Raw genomic sequence first — 21,227 nt, 5'->3', positions numbered from 1 at the left:
TGTAGTTAATAGAAACAAAAACATATTATGCTTTAGTAGTAGATTAGAAAGTACAACTCTTCTTCTTGCTAGTCCATGTAATTAGTTTTTTGCCTAAGAAGAATGCTCCTCCACTAGTGCTTTTTCTGTCATCAATGTTTCTAACCCAATTAGCATCAGTGTAGGCTCTTAGTTTAAACTTTTTATTGTTCTTATAGTATAAACCAAACTCTTATGTTCCTTTCAAGTATCTCATTATTCTCTTTACAACCATCAAATGATTCTCTCTGGGATTTGCAAAAAATCTTGCAACTATCCCCATAGCTAACGCAATATCAAGTTTGATATGTACTACATATTGCAATTTTCTAATCATGGATCTGTATAATGTTTGATTTACCTCACCTAAATCATCATTCTTTGATAGCTTGAGTCTTGTCACCATAGTTGTACTTACTAGTTTGGAATCCTCTAATCCAAATGTCTTCAATATCTCTTTGACATATTTTGATTGAGTGATATATATACCATACTTCATCTAGTATACTTGTAATCCCACAAAGAATTTGATCTATCCAAACATTGACATTTCAAATTCTTGCTTCATCTGATTTGCAAAGTCTTTACACAAAGCATCTTATCCTCCAAATATGATATCATCAACAAATATTTTAGATAACAGTATACCTTTTTCCTTGTCTATCTTCATGTACAAATTGTTGTTATCATCAGTCCTTTCAAATCCAATCTTCATAAGATAAGTATGAAGTCTCTCATACGATGCTCTTGGTGCTTGCTTCAATTCATATAGGGCTTTGTACAATCTACATACCATGTTCTTATTATTCTTATCAAAAAATCCTTCTGGCTATTCTATGTAGACTTCCTCTTCTAGTATGCCATTCAGAAATGTAGATTTAACATCCATCTGATAAACTTTGAAACCTTTGTATGTAACATAAGCAAGCATAATTATCACTCCTTCCATTATTGCAATGGGGGAAAACATATCACCATAGTCAATTCCTTCTTCCTATGCATATCCTTTGCAAACTAGTCTTGCTTTGTTCCTTGTCACTTCACCATTCTCATCTAGCTTGTTTTTGAATACCCATTTAGTGCCAATCACATTCTTGTCTTCTGGTCTAGGAACTAGACTCCATATTTTGTTCTTCTCTATCTGTTGAATTTCTTCTTCCATAGCCTTATACCAGTCATCATCTTCTAATACATATTTTACTATCTTAGGTTCTTATATGCTTAACAAACATGATTCACTTCTCAATCTATTTCTTGTCATTGTCCTTGTATCTTTGTCTCCAATGATTTGATTTGTAGGATGATGTCTTTTGAATTATTTGGACAATCTTGGTTCATTTCTTGTAACTACATTTTGTCTCTCGGCTTTAGTGTCACTGTTTACATCTTCATCAGGTATTTTAGCATATCTTTCATATATACTGATCTTAGAATCAAAATGTGCATTTTCTTCATTCTACAACTCAACATCTAAATGCAACTCAGTTCTTGAATGCAACTCAATTCTTTAATGTGACTCAGTAGTTACTAAGACTTGCTATTGGTTTGTGACTTGATTTGTAGCATCTTCTTTAGTAGGTATTCCTTCATAGAAGTATACAAATTATTTGTATTCTTCTAGTTCTTTTGTAGGTTTAGCCTCATATTCTTTTGTAAATTCATCAAAATTCACATTTGCATTTTCCACAATTTTTTTAGTGTTAGTATTTAAACACTTGTAAGCTTTACTTCTTATGGAGTAACCAAGGAATATACCTTCTTCACTTTTTGCATCAAGCTTTCCATTCCTAACATCTTTAAGAATATAACATTTGCTTCCAAATACCTTAAGTTATTTCACATTAGGTGGATATCCATACCATAGTTCAAAAGGTGTTGAATGAGTACATTTCTTGACTTGCACACAATTCAAGGTATATAAATAGTACTTATAGCTTCTCTCCAGTATTCAGAGCAACATTTTTCTCCATCATGTGTTCTAGCACAGTCCATTATTTCTTCTTTCAGCAATTTGATTTTGTGGAGGGGTCCTAGGTGCAGATGTCTATCTTTTGATTCCTCTCTCATTACAAAACAAACTCATTTGAAGTGAATTCTCCTCCTTTGTTTGACCTTAAGCATTTCAAACTTTTACCTTTTTCTTTTTCAACTTTTGCCAAGTACCACTTAAACATTTGAAAAGCATCAAATTTTTGCTTTAGAAACATGACTATCATCATCCTAGAGTAATCATCAACAAATAGCATTATGTACTTATCTCCTCTATAGCTTTGCACTTCAATAGGTCCACACAAGTTAGAATGAACAATCTCTAGTATTTCTTTAGAGGTATAAGCTTTACTCTTAAAGCTTGACTTTGTCATTTTGCCTAGCTGACATTATTTTCATACTATATTATCAGGTTTCTTCATCTTAGGAAAACCTCTAACTCTTTTCATGTTACTAATATTGACCAAGTTATCAAAATTAACATGACATAATCTCTTGTGCCAAAGTCATACATCATCAATTTTCGTAATAAGATAAGTAGCATCCTCTAATTTATATAGAACAAATTACTTCTTGTTTGATCACCTTTACCAATCAACTTTCCATTTTGTCATATATCTTAGCAGTTTTATTTTCAAACTCAACTTTGCATCCCAAATTATTCAATTATGACACACTTAACAAATTATAATTTAATCCTTCAACATAGTAAGCATTGTTACTTGAAATCTTATCTCTGAGTTTGATAGACCCTTTTCCTTTTATCAAACATGGTGCATCATTACCTAACCTTACATTATTTCCATCATAACAAGTTAAGGTAACAAACTTAATTTTGTCTCTAGTCATGTGATGTGAGCATCCACTATCAATGATCCATTTATCATTCTTTTTCACACAAGTCACAAGTGTAGTTGCCTCATCCTCATTAGATTCATCCTTCATTGCAACATATACCACTTCATCATCATGTTCATCAGCAATGTAGCATGACTTCTTGCCTTTGTCTCTATAGTCTCTACCATCATCTTCTCTTTTGTTTTTCTGCTTGTTTCCTTCTTTGTAGCTCTTCTTCTATGAACATCTTGCAACAATATGACCAACTTCATTGCAATTGAAACAAATGATGGGTAACCTACCTTTGAACTTTTCTTTTCCTCTGTGAAATCTTCTTGCTAGTAGTGCTTCCAATTATTCAATGTCTTCCTCATCTGTGTTTCTATCACTGGAAGCATATATTATCTTTCTTTTGTTCTTCTTCTTGTTTTGCTTTACTTCCTCAGAATCCTTCAATACCAATTTAGCTTTGAATACTGATTCAATACTCTATGGTTTATAATTTTCAAAAATAGATAGCTCAAAAGTAATGAGTCTACCTACCAAAACTTCAAGGGCTAGATTATTTCCCGGTATACATCTCAACTCTTGGATTGTAGAAACTCTAATAGCATAAATAGGCTATAATGTCCTCAAGACTTTACTTAGCACAGTATCATCATCTATTTTACCAGTAGCACCTTTTATTACACTAACAACTTATTTTATCCTAGCAACATATTGAGCATTATTTTCACCTTCTTCCATTCTCATGTCATCAAACTTACCTTTAAGACTCTCTGACTTGGCTCTTTGAACATTTTTGTCTCCTCCATAGATGGTGGCCAGGGCATCCCACATCTTCTTTGCACTATCACATATGTGGATGTCATCAAATTCAGCATAGCTTAGGGTAGAGGCAATCTCCAACATCGCCTGATTGTGTTCTTTCTTTTACTTCATATCTTCAACAGTTAGGGCTCCTGCTGGATCAACATACTCCACTGAAATATATGCACATGACACATAAATTATTTATGCATCTACATACATGCATATATATTATATATGTATACACATGTACAAATACATATATACATGTATATACACATGTGTACACATATATTTACATACATATACTTATATATACATGTATGTATATATTCATATATATACATGTGTATATATGCATATATACATGTATATATATACACATATATACATACATACATATACATATATATATACACATACATACATATACATATATACATATATATACACATATACATACATATATATATATATATCAAATGTATATGAATACACATGTACATATGCATATATATACATGCATTCGTACACATATTTACACATACACACACACACACACACACATATATACATTTATATATTCACATATACGTGTATATATACATATATACATGTGTATATATGAATATATACATGCAAATGTGAACATATACATACATAAATACATATGTACACACATATGTGTGTGTGTATACATACATACATGCATATACATGTATACATACATATATCTATGCATGTGTATGTATACATTCATAGAGATACGTATGTATGTAGATACATATACTTATATATACATGCATGCATATATTCATATATATATATGTGTATATATGCATATATACATGGATATATACATGCATATATACATATATATACATACATACATATACATATATATATATACACACACATATATACATATACATATACATATATATACACATGTCCATATGCATATATACATGTATATACATGCATTTGTACACATATTTACACATATACACACACATATATATACATTTATATATTCACATATACACGTGTATATATGCATATATACATGTGTATATATGAATATATACATGCAAATGTGAACATATACATACATACATACGTACGCACATATATATATGTGTGTGTGTATACATACATACATACATACATATATCTATGTATGTGTATGTATACATTCATAGACATATGTATGTATACATACACATACATTATACATATATTTGTGCATGTATGTATGTATATATATGTACGTATGTATGTGTGTATGTATGTCATACATATATGTACGTATGTACACATACACATACATTATACATATATCCGTGCATGTATGTATGTATGTATGCATATATGTATGTATGTATACATACACATACATTATACATATATTTTTGTATGTATGTCATACATACATACATACATACATATATATACATACATACATGCACATATTTATGTATAATGTATGTGTATGTATACATACATACATATGTCTATGAATGTATACATATACATACATAGATATATGTATGTATACATGTATATATATATATATATGTATGTATGTACACATACATACATACATACATACATATATATACATACATATATGTATGTACACACACACATATATGTATGCATACACACACTTATATATATAAGTATGTCTATATATATGTATGTATGTATGTATACACGCACATATATTATTGTGTGTGTGTGTGTGTATATGTGTATGTGTGGTAAATATGTGTGTGCACATATGTGTATATACATGTATATATGCATATATATGTATGTATGTATACATATGTAATATATATACATGTATGTATATGCATAAATAATTTGTGTCATGTGCATATATGTGCATTTGTATATGTATATGTACATTTATATGCGTATACATGTATATACATACATATATTTATGCTAGAATACATGTGTGTGTGTGTGTATACATATGTATGTATGTATGTACCTACACACACATATATATACCTCCACACACATATATGTACATATATATTATATATGCATGTATGTACATATGTTTATATATACACATGCATATGTGTTCCCCTATCCTCTCTCCATACAAAATTCTCTCATTCAAACAGGCCTAATCCCTATCTCTCTCTAGACTAGCTCCTAAGGTCCCTAACCTCCCTCTAGCTCATGAGTTCTCCTAACCCCTATCTCTCTCTAGATATTAACCCCTAACCTCTCTTTAACTAGGCTAACCCCTAGGTCTCTCTCTCTCTCTCTCTCTCTCTCTCTCTCTCTCTCTCTCTCTCTCTCTCTCTATGTCTCTCTGTCTCTCTCTCCCTCCTAGTTCCCCGAACACCTCTTTCTCTCTTATCCCTAACTCCTATTTCTTTCTAGATCTATCTCCAAACCTCTCTCTAATCCCTAACTCATATCTCTCTCTTACTCTTAACCTTTGTCTCTCTCTCTAGCTCCTAACCCTTAACCTCTCTCTGTCTATCCCTTAACTCCTATCCCTTTGTATATCTAGCTCTTATCCCCTAACTTCTCCCTGTCCTTCTCTTTCTCCCCACCTTGTCTTTGGTTCCTCTACTTCTACTTTAGATACACATGTATTATTTAGGCATATTAATTGTTTTTTAATTAATTAATTTTCAAATTGAGGAAAAATATAGACATGTAGTTTGATCTAATAACTACGATTAAAATATTTCAAGTACACATACACATACTTACATTTATGCTAGACATCCTATAGCCAATTCTTCCCTAGCATCTTTATGAATGGACTAATTAGGAAATCCAGAGACTAAGAGATTCCTTCAGTAGTGGTACTTGCTCTTGTTAGAAAGTAAACTCCACCAATATAACTTGGGGGAGGGGGGGCAGAGTGGTAATCAATTATACGCTTTAAACAACCTTTCTTAACTTTTAATAACTAAAACATGTAATCAAAATAAATAACAACCACAAGATGATAGCCATGCAAAGTGACAGAAGATATTTTAACTAGGAAACCCTTGATCAAAGGCAAAACCTTAGTGGGAATGAAGCCAACAAGATGATGTACTAATATAAAAGTTCCTTGTGAATGGATGTGACTGTGTTAGGAGTCAAATGAATATAGTCAGTAGATATGAGTCCCTGTTAGGAGACTTTGAATCCCTGTCAAGAGATTCCAACCTTGTTAAGAGTTGATAGGAAGTCAATTGAACCCACTATCTAAATTACCTCAAAAATGTTCTCAATAAAAGATAACATATCCAAGAAAAATGAACTAACTAAAACAACAACTTATCTTGCCAATATAGTTCCACTAAAGTCCTCAACATCATCTTCTACTCTGACCTTTACAAATTCACATCCAAGGGTCACATAACATTAGATCACATTACATATCACTGCATATGATGATTTTTGACCAAGGAAAGATCTTGCCTTTATACCAAGTCCTAGCAACTAATTGAGTCAGCCTTAGGCTTTTTGAATGTAAAATGAATAATATAGGATCATTGTAAGATATTACAAATAAGTTCCACACACTATAATATAAATTATATCAATTACATAACATAGTCGACCTTTGAGGAATAACATGCATGTTATCCTTCACAAGTCTTCACAGAATATGGTTAAAGAATTTTAATAGACCAAGAAAGCCAAAGTCAAATCTATTTTGAACAAATAATTACAACATTTGTATCATAAAAGCAATTGGTCTTTTGGGTGATAGTCTAAATTAGGTTGAGGCTTGCTATGTTATTACATGAATTTCGTTAATAAAATAATCATCCCATCCCAATACTCCAAAATGCAAAGTACCTGATATTAATTCAATATTTTTTTTCATGTACTCACTTTGTCTTTTAAGAATAGCAACCAGTGCAAATTATAAAAGCAATGATTAACAATTGATTGTAGTGAATCAATAAATAAGATAGGAATAATAATAAAAAACCTAAGAAAATGTAAATAAAAAGGCTAATGAGGAAACCATCAATTTTCTCTATTAATAACCCTCAAAGTTGTGTGTTTGTGACAATGTAACACCACACGTGTCACAAATAATTGAATTAAAGAAATGAAGCAGCATGCATGGAATTCCAAAAGCCAAATTTAAAATATGAAATATAGCTTCATGATATGAAATGACTTCAATTTTTTTTCATTTTTATATTAGCATAAATTTTTTCTTAATTTTTTTGGATTATCAAAAAAGAACTCAATGACATACTGGAAGGGTTTAGCATTTTTGTAAAAGTAGGATAGGGCCTAACCTCATGGAAATGATAGTGGTGGTTTTAGATAGCATTATGGTTTTAGATATGAGAATTATAAATGGCATAGATGGTCCTACAAGATAAGGTGGAATGACATAAATGTTTTTATATAGCAAGGGAAGTTTGCATCGAATCTCTCAAATGAAGAGGTGAGACTAGAAAAAGAGGTGAAAGGATATTGGAGCTACTATAATGATTGTACTAGAAAGAATTAAATGATAGGTCTATTTCAAGTAACTTGGGTGGGCCTGTGAATTTTGGGTCAATAGCAAAAAAAATTGGAGGCAATTTTTTTTCAAGAGCAGGAGAAGATATTGAAGAGCTCACCTTCTCAAATACAAAGCATTGTGGTTTCTCTATTAATATAGGGTAAGGAATGGTTGGACTCTATAAGTTTTTTTAAAAATCCATTTGTTTTTTCTTAAATGGGGGCATGGGGGGGATGACTTATCATTAGGAAAATAAAGAGATGGTGTGATAAACAATGGGTGATAGCCAACAATATAAAACCCCTAAAAAATAGATTTTATATGATTACCATACTGAGTAAACATGATAGAGATTTTATTTCAAATAGTGGATCATACATGTTGGATAAAGGATTTTATATTAAGCCATGGGAAACAAATTTTGACCCAACTATGGAAGTCATTGACAAATATTCAATCTAGATAGGACTGCATAACTTACCACAGGAATACTAGATTGAAGGATCTTGCAAGATGATAGGTGACAAACTAGGTAAATATACCAACTTGATGGAGATAGTGGGTGAGGTCACTTTCTAGATGTTTCACTATGTTTGTATTCTTTGGAAGTCATGCCACCCTGTTCTTAATATGCTAGAGCTGACCTAAAATGGAGGACTGTGGAAAAAAGCCCTTTCAGTAGAAGAAGATATGATGTTTTATGCTGAATATTTGAGTGAAAACCATGAAATGGATGGTTGTGATAGTTAAGAGGAAGGGAAGGCCCCTGAAGAAGATAGATTATTACAAAGGGTTTTGAATCTAACATAATATCATATTAGACAAAGGGAGAAGAGTTGTAATGAATACTTGGCTATGACAGTTGAGTGGGAATGTTCATTAATTGATTTGAATTACCTGGTTAATACTAGCTTTAAGAGAGGTAATGATCATGTGGTGGGTTTTCTTTCTTTGGAAGTGGAAATGAGTGGAGCTCTAATTAAGAGGCCCAAGTGTCAGATTATGGAAGGTTTGAGTTGGGGAGTGCTAGTTTCCTTAAGGATGATATGAAGGCTTATCCAGGATATATGGCTATGAATATGGATAAGGATTCATAAAGAGGGGAAAGAAGGGAATATCAAGACCAGGTAGTGAATTGGGAGGAAGGTAGGGAGGTTTCAATCCCCACTGAAAGATCACAAGAGTTAAGGGATGAATCTTTAAATGACATCCAAAGGTCAAATAAGATAGAAAAGACAAACAAGGAAGGGAAATTTGAGGGGGAAAGGTCTTTCAGTGTAGAGGAGGGGACTATGAAGAATGGTTATTATGTGTTTGGAGCAAAGGGCATTAAAAATTTTCCAATTAGAAACTTAGAGAGTTCCTTTGAATCAGTTTGGGATTCGAGTGGGATAAATGTGGAATTAGATTTAGAATTTGAGATAGATGAAGAACTTGATGAAGTTTTTTTAGACTCAGAGGACAAGGCTATGTTGAGTGAAAAGAGAACTTTGACACAATCAGATGCAAAATATCCCAAAGTGAAAGTGGGCGAAAATAAGAAGTGAGGACATAAGTCTAACCAAATTTTGTTATTGCAAGTGGGTAGTGCTATTGGAAAAAGAAATTTGAGATTGGGAAGAGATTGGGAAGAGGTTATGTATCTTCCATGGGGAAATGTGGTTACTTTCATGGAATGTCAGGGGTTGTAATTGATCAAACATTGTTTTGATCAAGTGATGCCTAATTGTGTTCTCTTATAGGAAACAAAGATCAAGAAGAGAATTTATTGAGTACAAATAGATGTTTTAGCAGATGTAAATGTGTTTTCTTGGAAGCTCAAGGTGCTTCAGTTGGTTTAGGTTTTGTTTGGAAAGAGAAATCGATAGACGTGGAGTTGATTCAATAGGTAAAAAATTGGAAATAACTGAGGGTATGTTCAAAATAGTTGGTTGTAAGTTTTAATTTGATAAATACATATGGCCCCATAAATCCCAAATTAAAAAATAATTTGTGGGTGGCTTTGTCTAGTTTTCTGAATGTTATGGATAGGGAAGCTTGTATTTGAGGACGAAATTTAAATGTAGTTTTAAACCCAAGAGAAATGGTGGGGGGGAAGAAGAGGTTGGCAGAGCCAAAGTCAACAAGATTTCAATAATTTTGTGATGGATAATGGTTTAAATCATATCCCCTTTAAGAGAGGTAAATTTACATGGCACTAGGAGGTGACGCTTTGTGAATATAACATAGATAGTGGATTGTTTTCTTTTGGTTGGGGAATCGGCTAGCTTGCAGTTTCCTGTGAAGTTGAAATGGTGCCTATTCATGGTTCATATCACTATCCAATAAGTCTAAAAATTCAAGAGGAATCCTCACCAAATAGTTATCCTTTTAAGTTTGAGGCAATGTGGTTGCAAGCTTATGGTTTTAAGAATTTGGTGAAATAATGATGGAAGTTTTCTCTAGCATCTAAAGGTAATAAGGCCTATATCTTCTTCAAAAATAATAGTTTGTAAAGGAAAGATTGAACGTTTGGAAATAGAGCACTTTTAGAGTATTTTTAATTAGAACTTAAAGATAGAAGAATATTTGAAGCTATTCAATGAAAGAGACATTATGCATGGAATGAGGGAGGATGATTTTGAACAAGAAAGACCTTTAATCAGGGAGGATGCAAAGGTGTTGGCTAGAGAGACATTTTTTTGGAAGCAAAAGTCTAGAGAGACTTGGATGCATTATGGGGACCGAACACCAAATGTCTTCATAGATTAATTAAGATTATAAGAGCTCACAATAAAATTTTCTCAATCCAAGATGAGATGGACACAAAATTAAGAGAGGTGGAGGAGATTAATAAGGATACAATATATTTTTTCAAGAGGAGAGGTTAGAATACATATTTAAGAACCCCCAATCTGGACATGGTGTTAGAAAGGATTCAAAATTATATTTCTCAAGATGAAAATAAAATGTTGATAGAAAAAGTTTCTATGAAGGAAGTAAAGAAATCTCTATGGGGTTTAGGTAGTGAGGTCTTGGTGTCTTCCCAACTCTCTCTTTTCAACCTTTTGTGATGCTATAGCAGTGGAATAATGGGAGGTTGTGGAGGATTCATGGTTAGCTAAATTTATTCTCAAAGTTCTAAATAATACCTTTATGGTTCTGATTCCAAAAAAGGTAGATGTGACTAATTTTGACGATTTTCTCCCTATTTCTTTTTGTAATATCGAATTCATCTCTAAAGTTATGGAAAATAGATTGAAGAAGGTTTTGGATTTAGTTATTTCAATTGAAAAAAGTGTCCCCAAGATGGTCTATTTATGAAGGTGTGATTATTGCTCAAGAGATAATTCATTTAGTCGAAGTGGGATAGATGGAAAAGATGATGGTAAAGCTAGATATTAAGTGTTCCTATGATGAAGTAGACTAGGCCTTTGTGCTAAGAGTTTTGGGTGGTTTTGGATTTGATCATAAATGGATTGAATGGGTAAAGAGATGCATTACTAGCCCTCATTTATCTATGTTGGTGAATGAGAGCCCATAAGGTCTTTCAAGTTAGATAGAGACATTATTCAAGGGGAACCTCTCTTCCCTTTTTGTTTATTATCATGATTGAGGTTTTGGGCATGTTGATTGCTTGGAAGAGAGAGGAATATTTGTGGAAAGGGGTTACATTGGCATAAGGTGCTGATATGATGTCTCATCTTCAATTTGTATATGACACATTTTTACTAGCGAAAGCTTCAAAAAGAGAAGAAAGAGTTATGAAAGAGACTTTAGATTTGTATGGATGAGTTTCAAGGTAGAAGATTAATTGGCATAAGTTTGAGATTTTCCTTTGTAATACATCCTAGAGAAAATAATGAGATATGTGCATAATTTTGAATATTCATGGGGAAATATTGCTGGGTAAGTATTTGGGGACTCCCTTATTTAACAATGGGAATAAATCTTATTTATGGAAACAGTTAGTGGATAAGTGTTTGCATAAAATGGAAGGATGGAAGGGGCATTGGATGACTTTATTAGGGCACATTCTTATGTTGAAATATGTTATTTTTTTCCTCCCTATTTTTCTATGATGTGTATGAAGATTCCTAAAAAGGTGATCAAAACTATTGAGAAGAAAATAAGTTTTTTTTTGGGAATGGAGTAAGTGAGGATGATAAGATGTCATATTAGATTAGGAAAGAATATGAAAAATTAAAGAAGAAAAGGGATATATTTGAGGGACTAGAATTTGATGAATGAGGCTTTAGGTGCTGAACTGATTTAGATTCTCTATAATTGTTCAAATCAATTATGGGTGAAAATTTTAAGAGCGATTATTTGGATTCAAAGGTATATGAGAGAATGTTGACTATAGAAAACCCCTTGATGGGGTCTTCTATTTGGAATTTCATGATGTCTTATAGACACTTGATCATCAACCATATCTCTTGGAAGGTTGGCAAGGGAAAAGAGGCTAATTTTTGGGATGATTCCTGGAATGGACAACATACTTTAACATAAATTCAATATTTATAAGAATTAAAAGAATTGATGTGTGATGAATGGGAAGAGAGAGTTATGGAATTGGTGTAGGGTCCTCTAGGAAGAACTTGGCAATGGAAGAGTTACAATGAGTAATGACATTCAGAGAAATATAGGGAGTTACTTAGAAGTATATTTAAGTTGAGAGAAGGTTTTTTGGTGGGCAAAGAGGATAAATTTTTTTGGTGTGCTTCCTTGTTAGGTCATAATTTGGTGAAGATGGGATATAAATTATTAACTAGGGATGTGGAGAACAAGTATGAAGCCTCAGATTTATGTTGGAGCAAAGACCGCCTTCAAAAAAATGGGGCCTTTACATGGATGACCATTCAAGGACAAATATTGACTAGGGAACAAAGGAAAATATCAGATATTATGGACCAACTAAATGTGTGATGTGTAAGGAACATGAAGAATCAATTGACGATATTATCCTAAATTATAGGGTGGCTATGGAATGTTGGAAGGAAATTGGGGTGGCAAGGTCCATGGAAGCACATACTTATGGATTTTTTTATATAAGTTGGCCTAGACCCGATTGGATTTATCTTGTGTATGGGTGGTGGCCCCTTCTTTGGTGATTTGGGAAATTTAGGAGAGGAATAAATGGTTTTTTTAAGAGAAGAAGGAAAATATAGAAAGGTCATTATGGAAGATAGATCCTTCAATTAAGGAAGTATTAAGTGCTTCTACTATAAAATTATGTACATCCAAAATCTCTTTCGCATACAAGGATAATTGGGTTCAAAAGTAATGGCTATGGGTGAACATTAGGAAATTAAATTGTTTTCAACTAAGGAAAAGATAAATATGTTGTGATGAGGAGGTGAGATGGATAGTTCCAAAGAAAGAGTCAATTAAGATAAATTTTGATGTTGCTACAAGCAATAATCCTAGCCCATCAAGAGTTCGCTTCATCATGCGCAACCACAAGGGCATGACCATAGTCTTTGGGGCTAAATATTTGACACATGATAAAAATGACTTTGCAAAGGTAAAGGTTTTTGTGATGGTAGTAGAGTGTGCTATAAAGTTGGAAGTTGGGAAATTACATTTGGAAGGGGATTCTTTTATTTTAATTAAGGCTATTAAACAACAAAAGATTAATGCATGAAATCTAGATAACTACATGATAAAAGTTTAGAAATTGATGGAAGGGTTTGAAGATGTTAAGGTTAGTCATATTAGGTGGGAGGGTAACAGTGAGGTGGATGTGTCATCTAAATGGGCTATCAGTATTAAAGAAGTTGGTGATGTGGAGTTTGAAATGTGTGAACATTGGGATGGAGCTATGGTAGATCAAATGAAAGTTTTAATCCTTTATTTTTTATTTTGATTATTTAATTAGGGAGTGGAATTTGAAGTGATATAATAATAATTATTTTTATTGGAAATTTTTTTTTATGATGAAGGTGAGTGATGATGGCAGTAAGAATTAATGATAATGAATGTAATAGTCAAGCAAGTGTGTAGACTAATAACCCATAGTGATGTTTCTTTTCAAAGCCAAATTGAGGTCAAAATTTAGCAAAAACTTGGGATTGTGTGTTTGAGAAGGTGTGGTGAGAATTTGGGTTGGAAATAAAAGAGCCATATAATCCACCTTTTCTTTTGAAATAAAGTGTCAGTAGAAGACTCTTCTTGGGTAGGTGATGGACCACCACCTAAAGTTGTTAAAATTCCCTTCCCAAAGGGTGGTGTGAGATTTGAAGATAAATTTAAGGAGCCTATTAAAGGAGGCTAATCACCATTGGAAGATAAATATATACATTGTAGTTCTTATTATGGCACGAGGTTTGGAGTTGGAGGAGAGAATTCTAGTGGTAAGGTGGGTAATGACCTCTGCGGTTATGAGAGATTCAATTATTGTTTTGAAGTCAAAATTAGAGTAAAAATTTATGGGCTACTCTTCAATTATAGTGAATATTTTTAGAATGAGCAAGAAGGGAATGCAATTTGATGCTTCTCCTTTTTATGGTAGCCAATGCAGACAACTAAATTTGATTGCATCATTATGTAAGCCTATTTAGTCATCTTATGAGGAATTATTAATTAAGTATTATATTTAATTAACTTATGCTATTCCCTAGTTAATTAATTCAACTAATTTACTATAATCCAATTAATAAATCAAATGACAACTAATAGTTTGACTATTAATTAAATCCCTCTTCTTCCATTAAATTGAATAGTTGCACAATACCTATTTAATTTAGTTCCAAATTTCCCTTTTTATTAAATAACCCCCCTTAATAAATACTCAACCCTAACCTAATCTTTAACCTAATCCAAATCCCTTGGTTCAAACACAACCCAACTCATTTGCCCATACTAAACCTAATTCATTAGCTAATTAGACCTAGTTAATTAAAGCACTCACTTGCATTTCTCTAACATCCCCACTTGTCTCCTAATCTTCCTCTAAGATAAACCTAATCTCACCCTAATCATTTGCACAACCTTAAGCATGACGATTAAAAAAATCTTAAACCTCACCCAAGTCAAATCTTGCCACATCCTCTTACATCCTCAACCACCTGCATTAATGTCAACCTTAAATGCCCTTATATATCTCTTACTTCCTCTTGCAGACTCCATCCACCTCTTATACCTTTTTCATCTTCACATATCCAAAATAGTCACATTTCCTCCAAAACCCTAATCTCCTCACATGCATTCTCCTTATAAAATTTTTCACAAGACTATGCATTTGAGGAAGAACAATCCATGTGCTCTCATTTCCTTCCATCTTAGCCTCTCTTAACATCTCCCCAATCTTGCATCTTGATCATCCATTTTCACCTCCCATTTTCTATAAATTGAACCTTTCTCCCTTCACAAATCATCTACTTTTTATGCTAGGGTTATTATGCTATTTTGGAGAGCCAAAAAACACAAACCATACCCTCATAATGTGAAAATCCTTACACAGCTACATGCTTAAGATATTTATTTCCATCCATTATTGAATCCTATTTAATCCTTAAAGTATTGTAGCATCATTTAAGCACACATATCATCCATCATTGGACACATCTACTCATCAAAGGGATCTTGGATTTCTTCTTATTGGTTTGTATTTCTTTTTTTTTGCTTTCTTTGTCCATTCATAAATGTTAAGATAGTTTATTTTGTTTAATATTAGCTTGCTTAGTATTCATTTAAGCAAATCATTTTAGCTTAACATTTTAGAAAACCTAGTTGGACCCACAACAAAGGGTCATTTTCCCATCTTCTTGGTTATTTTGTATTTTTAAAACTAACCCTCAATCTAACATTTTTTTTTGGGAGTGTTTAGCTAGGTTTTTGACTTTTTCCATAGGTTGGAGGAAACTAAGGATGCTAGGGAGACACTAGTTTGAAAGCCAGATTTTGCACAACAATAAAAACACAAACATGTGGGATTGCAAGTTATGTAGGCAAGAATGAAAATTTGCGGCTATGGGAATGCCACCAGAGACTTTGAAACACAAAACATGAGGCCTTTTCTCTTCTTTTTCTTCCATCTCACAATAACTTCTCATAAGATTGCTAGTGGACTAGGCAATAACACCTGTTGAGCTTGTGGGAATGTTGTCCAATAAGCCTTTAGGCATTAATTACAATTCTAACAAAATCAATGAGAACACTTTCTATGTCAACAAGAATATGGTTTTCATTGGATTGATTTGTGAGTTTTTACTCTTATGTTTCTTGTTTCTGTCATTTTTTGCTTAATTTTGCATTCTCAAATTTTACCATAATTGGTGGGAACATGAACCTGCAGCTATGATAATGTTGGCAATTATTATTTTGACAATCTGGTTAAGTGTGCAAGAATGTAGGAACAAATGGGTTTAAAAAAAAAAAAAAACTTAAAATGAACTCACATTTGGAATTTTGGGTTTAAAATGAACATTGCATTCCTTACACAAAACCTCACACTTCAATTTAGGTCTAAAAATCAAAAGGCCAAAATTTATCCAAAATTAAATCTTGAATGGTTAAGGCACAAATGGAAATGCAAAGAAAAAAATTGATTTGGGTTTAAAATGAATTCATTACATCTTTAATGTTTGAAGGATTTGTAATACTTTGCCAAAATCTACATTTATTTCCAAAAGTGAACATGCATATTAACCATGAATGTCTTTTTCAATATATAGAAAAATACTTAAAGCTTCAATTTGGAAATGAAGAACTTCATGATGTGTTTGAAAGAGTGTTTTATGACACTTCCTTGAGATATTTAATTTTTGCAACTTAGCACCTTTAATTATGTAATGTGAAACATAGTCACTTGTTTGAGAAATACAACAAACTTTGGTTCACTTATAGAGAGGCTTGTCTTGTTAGAATGAACCTCTCCATTAGAGAATAACCTTGAACTGGTAAATTCCTTGGTTAGTATATAAAAAAGGTGTTGAGTAAACTCTCATCTATCCCCTCAATCTCGAGCAAGGCATGTTGATAGTAGCTTGAGGTAGTTGAATATCGCTATGATTTTGGCATGGTCAGTTATGCTCTTAAGTGAGTCATGGGCATACAAACTAATTAAGAAGATGTTGTGGACCTAACTACAAAAAAAATTAGTATCCACCCCTTTATCCTTGGCATGCTATTAATGGTGTAAGAGAATATAAGGCTTCTCTAAAGCTACTTGTCATTTTTTGTTTCCCTTAGTATAGGCATAAGGGTACTTGGGCTTCATCTCTAAGAGTTGTCAACCTTGTAGAAAGAGGGCTTCTATTTTCCATGAATTAAAGGTTATATGAAATATAATTTTGTCAATTTAATCTTATATCAACTCACCTCTTAGATTGAGAGGGGTACAAGATTGAGAACCAAGAAATATCAAGATTGGGCTACTCCCCATGTCCCTATGAATAGTATATTGTGAGCCAAATGAACTTAGGGATAATGTGTTCTTGAAGTGTATACATGATCTTGTGATAAAATTTTTCAAACAAACACAATAAGTTGATTTTATAGAAGTCCTTTTCTAAAAGAGATAATTTTCTTGAATCCCTCAAAGTTACTTTGTCCTTTAAGGGACTGTCTGTTCACTTGAACCAAAACATATTTGCATGGCTCTCAACCTAAGTTAGGGAACACTTAGTATATTCACTACCTCAAGAAAAAAACTATAATCCTAAATACTCAAAGTGAGTCCTCAGATTAGATCAGCCTAAATTTTTTTTAGAAGGTCAAGCTTAAACCATCAATTACTTATAGAGAACAAAAAGATGATCTTAAGAGGTTGGAATCCAATAAAAGGATTGCGAAATATTTCTTAAAAGAAAAAAAAAAAGCCATCCAAATATCTCACCAAATGGAATAAGAATACAAGGTTCAAAACATGGAGCCTAGACATGGATTTATTCAAAGCTTTATCTCCATTTCAAACTATCCTTTGATGATTGGATCCATATTTTTCTTCTTACACACACTTTGTGATGTAATGCAAGTCAAGAAAATCCCCAAAGAAAATGTACTTGCCCCCAGGAAATTACCACACTGTAGAAACACAACAACAATGCAATATCTGATACCAAATCACAACTTTTTATTCATAAAATAACTGATTACATGCAATGTGTTAGGTTGTAAGGCCTTCCTGATTACAACCAAATACAAAGCAAGTAATAGTTCTACAAGATCCCTTAAGATCCAATCCAAACCCTACCTAGTCTAGATCCACACTCTAGTAGAAACCTCCAAGGAAGATCTAAACCTGTGCTCGCAAGCCCACCGAGCAATCTCATTATTTTCCAAGTCTCAACTACTAGCTCTTCTCAAAGTTCACTCCTCTACCACATCCTCTTCTCCAAGATGGATGAATAATGACCAAAGACTTCACAAGATTCCCTACTTATACCTGACTAATCCACAAGTTATCCTAGTAAGATACAAATCAAATAAACCCTTACATTAAATAAATGTTGAACCACAAGTTAGCCTCTAATAGAAATTAAATATCAAATGCCTTAAAAGGCTTACAACACTTATTAAGTACATCAAGAACTATTAACCAGGACAAAAATAGGTCCACACAAAATCCAAAAATTAATCCACACCACAATCTCAATCCCCATGCAATAAATGCACCAAATCATCCAAATAAATCCTTGAGAACTCCATCCCACAAGCCAAAATCCCTCCAACATGCAGGATTGCCAAATACTCTAGGATGCTCCTGCATCACTTTGCATTATCACTATCAAACCTTAGAGTTAGGATCATCATTTAGTTCTTTATCCTTCAGGATTTTTTTACATCCATCATCATTAGAATCACACTTTAGAAACCATACCCAATCAATTTCCATCCTTATCACATAAACATGGTGTCATCATTCTTGAGTTGTTCATCCTATATTCTAGATTCACACTTTGTGGTCACTCATCCTTTGAATAAAAAGTGTCTAGGGTTAGTTAATCACATCGCTTGCGACCCTCATCACCTTGTTTTATAGGTTGGGCCCATATTTTGATTATTACACATCTCTAAAGGTCAACAATCTAGCTTGGGTTGACTTATCAACTTTATTTTGAGCTTAAAATAGGATACAAATCTCATTAATTTTTTGGCACTAGGTTAATCATTAGGTCCTTTATACACCTTGCCCTTAATTATTGTATCCCATTATTCATATTATCATACAACTTGTCCCCTTTTGCAGTCCCCATCCTTAGATTCTTAGGAAATCCTTGCATCATAGATTAGGAGTCACCCCGCATTTGTAAAAAGACTTAGATCACATCCTGCACTTTCTACCCATCATCAATTCAATTACATCTATCATTAGGATCATCATCATTTCATGCCAACCAAAATAGGTCTCAAGAAGTGTATTATCTTAAATTTGAAGCACTCCAATTTAATGGAGGTTTAGCACCTATTTAACATGGGATCCTCTCTCTCTCTCTCTCTCTCTCTCTCTCTCTCTCTCTCTCTCCCCCTTCCTCCCTGCCACCCTCCCTCTCTCTCCCTCTCCCCCTTCCTCCCTCCCACCCTCCCTATCTCTCCCTCTCCCCCTTCCTCCCTCCCAACCTCCCTCTCTCTCCCTCTCTCTCCCTCTCTCTCCCTCCCTCCCTCCTAGGTGGAATTGGGGTGAAACCTAATAGATCCTACTTAAAGCTCCTACTTTTTATAGTGATAATCTCGAGGCCAAATCTATTTCCCCTAGGTCCTTCATTTCCATCCACCTTTCCACTTGGAATCTACTCTTGGAATTGAAATAGGGTTTCCTCAGAATTTGAACTTCATTTATGAATTTTGAGACCTATCTTGTGGTCCCTAAATTATCCCTAGGGTTTTTGTACCTGATAGTCAGGGGAGAATTGTGCCCTTGATGGGCTAGTAAGAGATGCACTACACCCCTGATGAGGCCCTATTTAGCCCCTTTTTCTCGAGGTCTCATGTTTTAGATACTTGAGTGTTAAATTCTAGGCTAGTTAGCCCACAGGACTTAGTTAATTTTGATCTCTATATAAACCCTTCCATTTGCTCAATTTTTGATATCGCAACATATTTCTCTCAAATATTCAAGCCTTCACAAGCTCTATTGTTCAAGCATTCATACATTGAAGATAAATGATCTAAGCACTCAAGTAATTGAAAAAGTTTATCTTCAAGATATTCTTCAATCTATTCAAGATCCTTTGGCACATCTTCTACATTCATTTAGCTTCACCTTCTTGGTTCAAATCTGTTGGTGAAGTCAAGCACATTGCATTTGATTCAAGAGATCTAATTTTGTAAGGTGAATTTGTGCATTTTATTTACATTCATGCCATTTCAATTATTTAAGTTTAAGGTTAATTCCTAAACTAGGGTTTGACCAAGGAAAACCCCCCATCAACAATAAACACCCTTGTAATTTATAGGTTACAGATATCACACTGATGAACAGGTTACAGATTGGAATACCCTTTTTGATTTTATTTGAAATTTCAAAATTAGAATAATCATCAAACACAATCAATCATGGTTGTACTACATCCTTGATGTAGTTCACCCTTAGTGCACTAGTTCACTCTTGACAGATCATTGAAAGCTTTTTGGGTTTTGTTAGTCGCATAGTTTTAGGCTCAAATATGAAGAATACCTCCTATTCTAATCATTACAACAAGCATAAAATAGACTTCAAAGATCAGTTCCCTTTCCCTTTCTTATCAATTCAACATATCTACATTTAGAATATACACACGTTGTGGATTCCTAAAGGATTTTAGACATCTTTCCCCTATTCTTCCTAGATCTAATTTGAATTAGTGCTCCTTATTATATTTGGTTAGCACTAATCTCTCTAGACCTAGTCTTATAGAATTAGGGTTGAAAGGTCTCTCTTCCTTATATACCCATTTCTTCATCACACACTTGCATATGTAAGTGGGTTATGTGATTAACTTACGGTTTGCATCCTTGAGTTACATTTCCCACCACACATTTATTGGTGAACTTAACTATCAAAATTTCTTCTTTTGAATTGGTCTTAGATATTTAATTTAAAATTATATTTTATTTCTTCCATGATATCATAAGGTTATACTTATTAGTGTCTTCTTTCCTTTTTTTGTGT

Source organism: Cupressus sempervirens, chromosome 1 (assembly GCF_028749045.1).
Source record: "Cupressus sempervirens isolate cs-2001-9-10 chromosome 1, ASM2874904v1, whole genome shotgun sequence".
NCBI lineage: Eukaryota > Viridiplantae > Streptophyta > Pinopsida > Cupressales > Cupressaceae > Cupressus > Cupressus sempervirens.
This window is presented reverse-complemented; position numbering follows the sequence as displayed.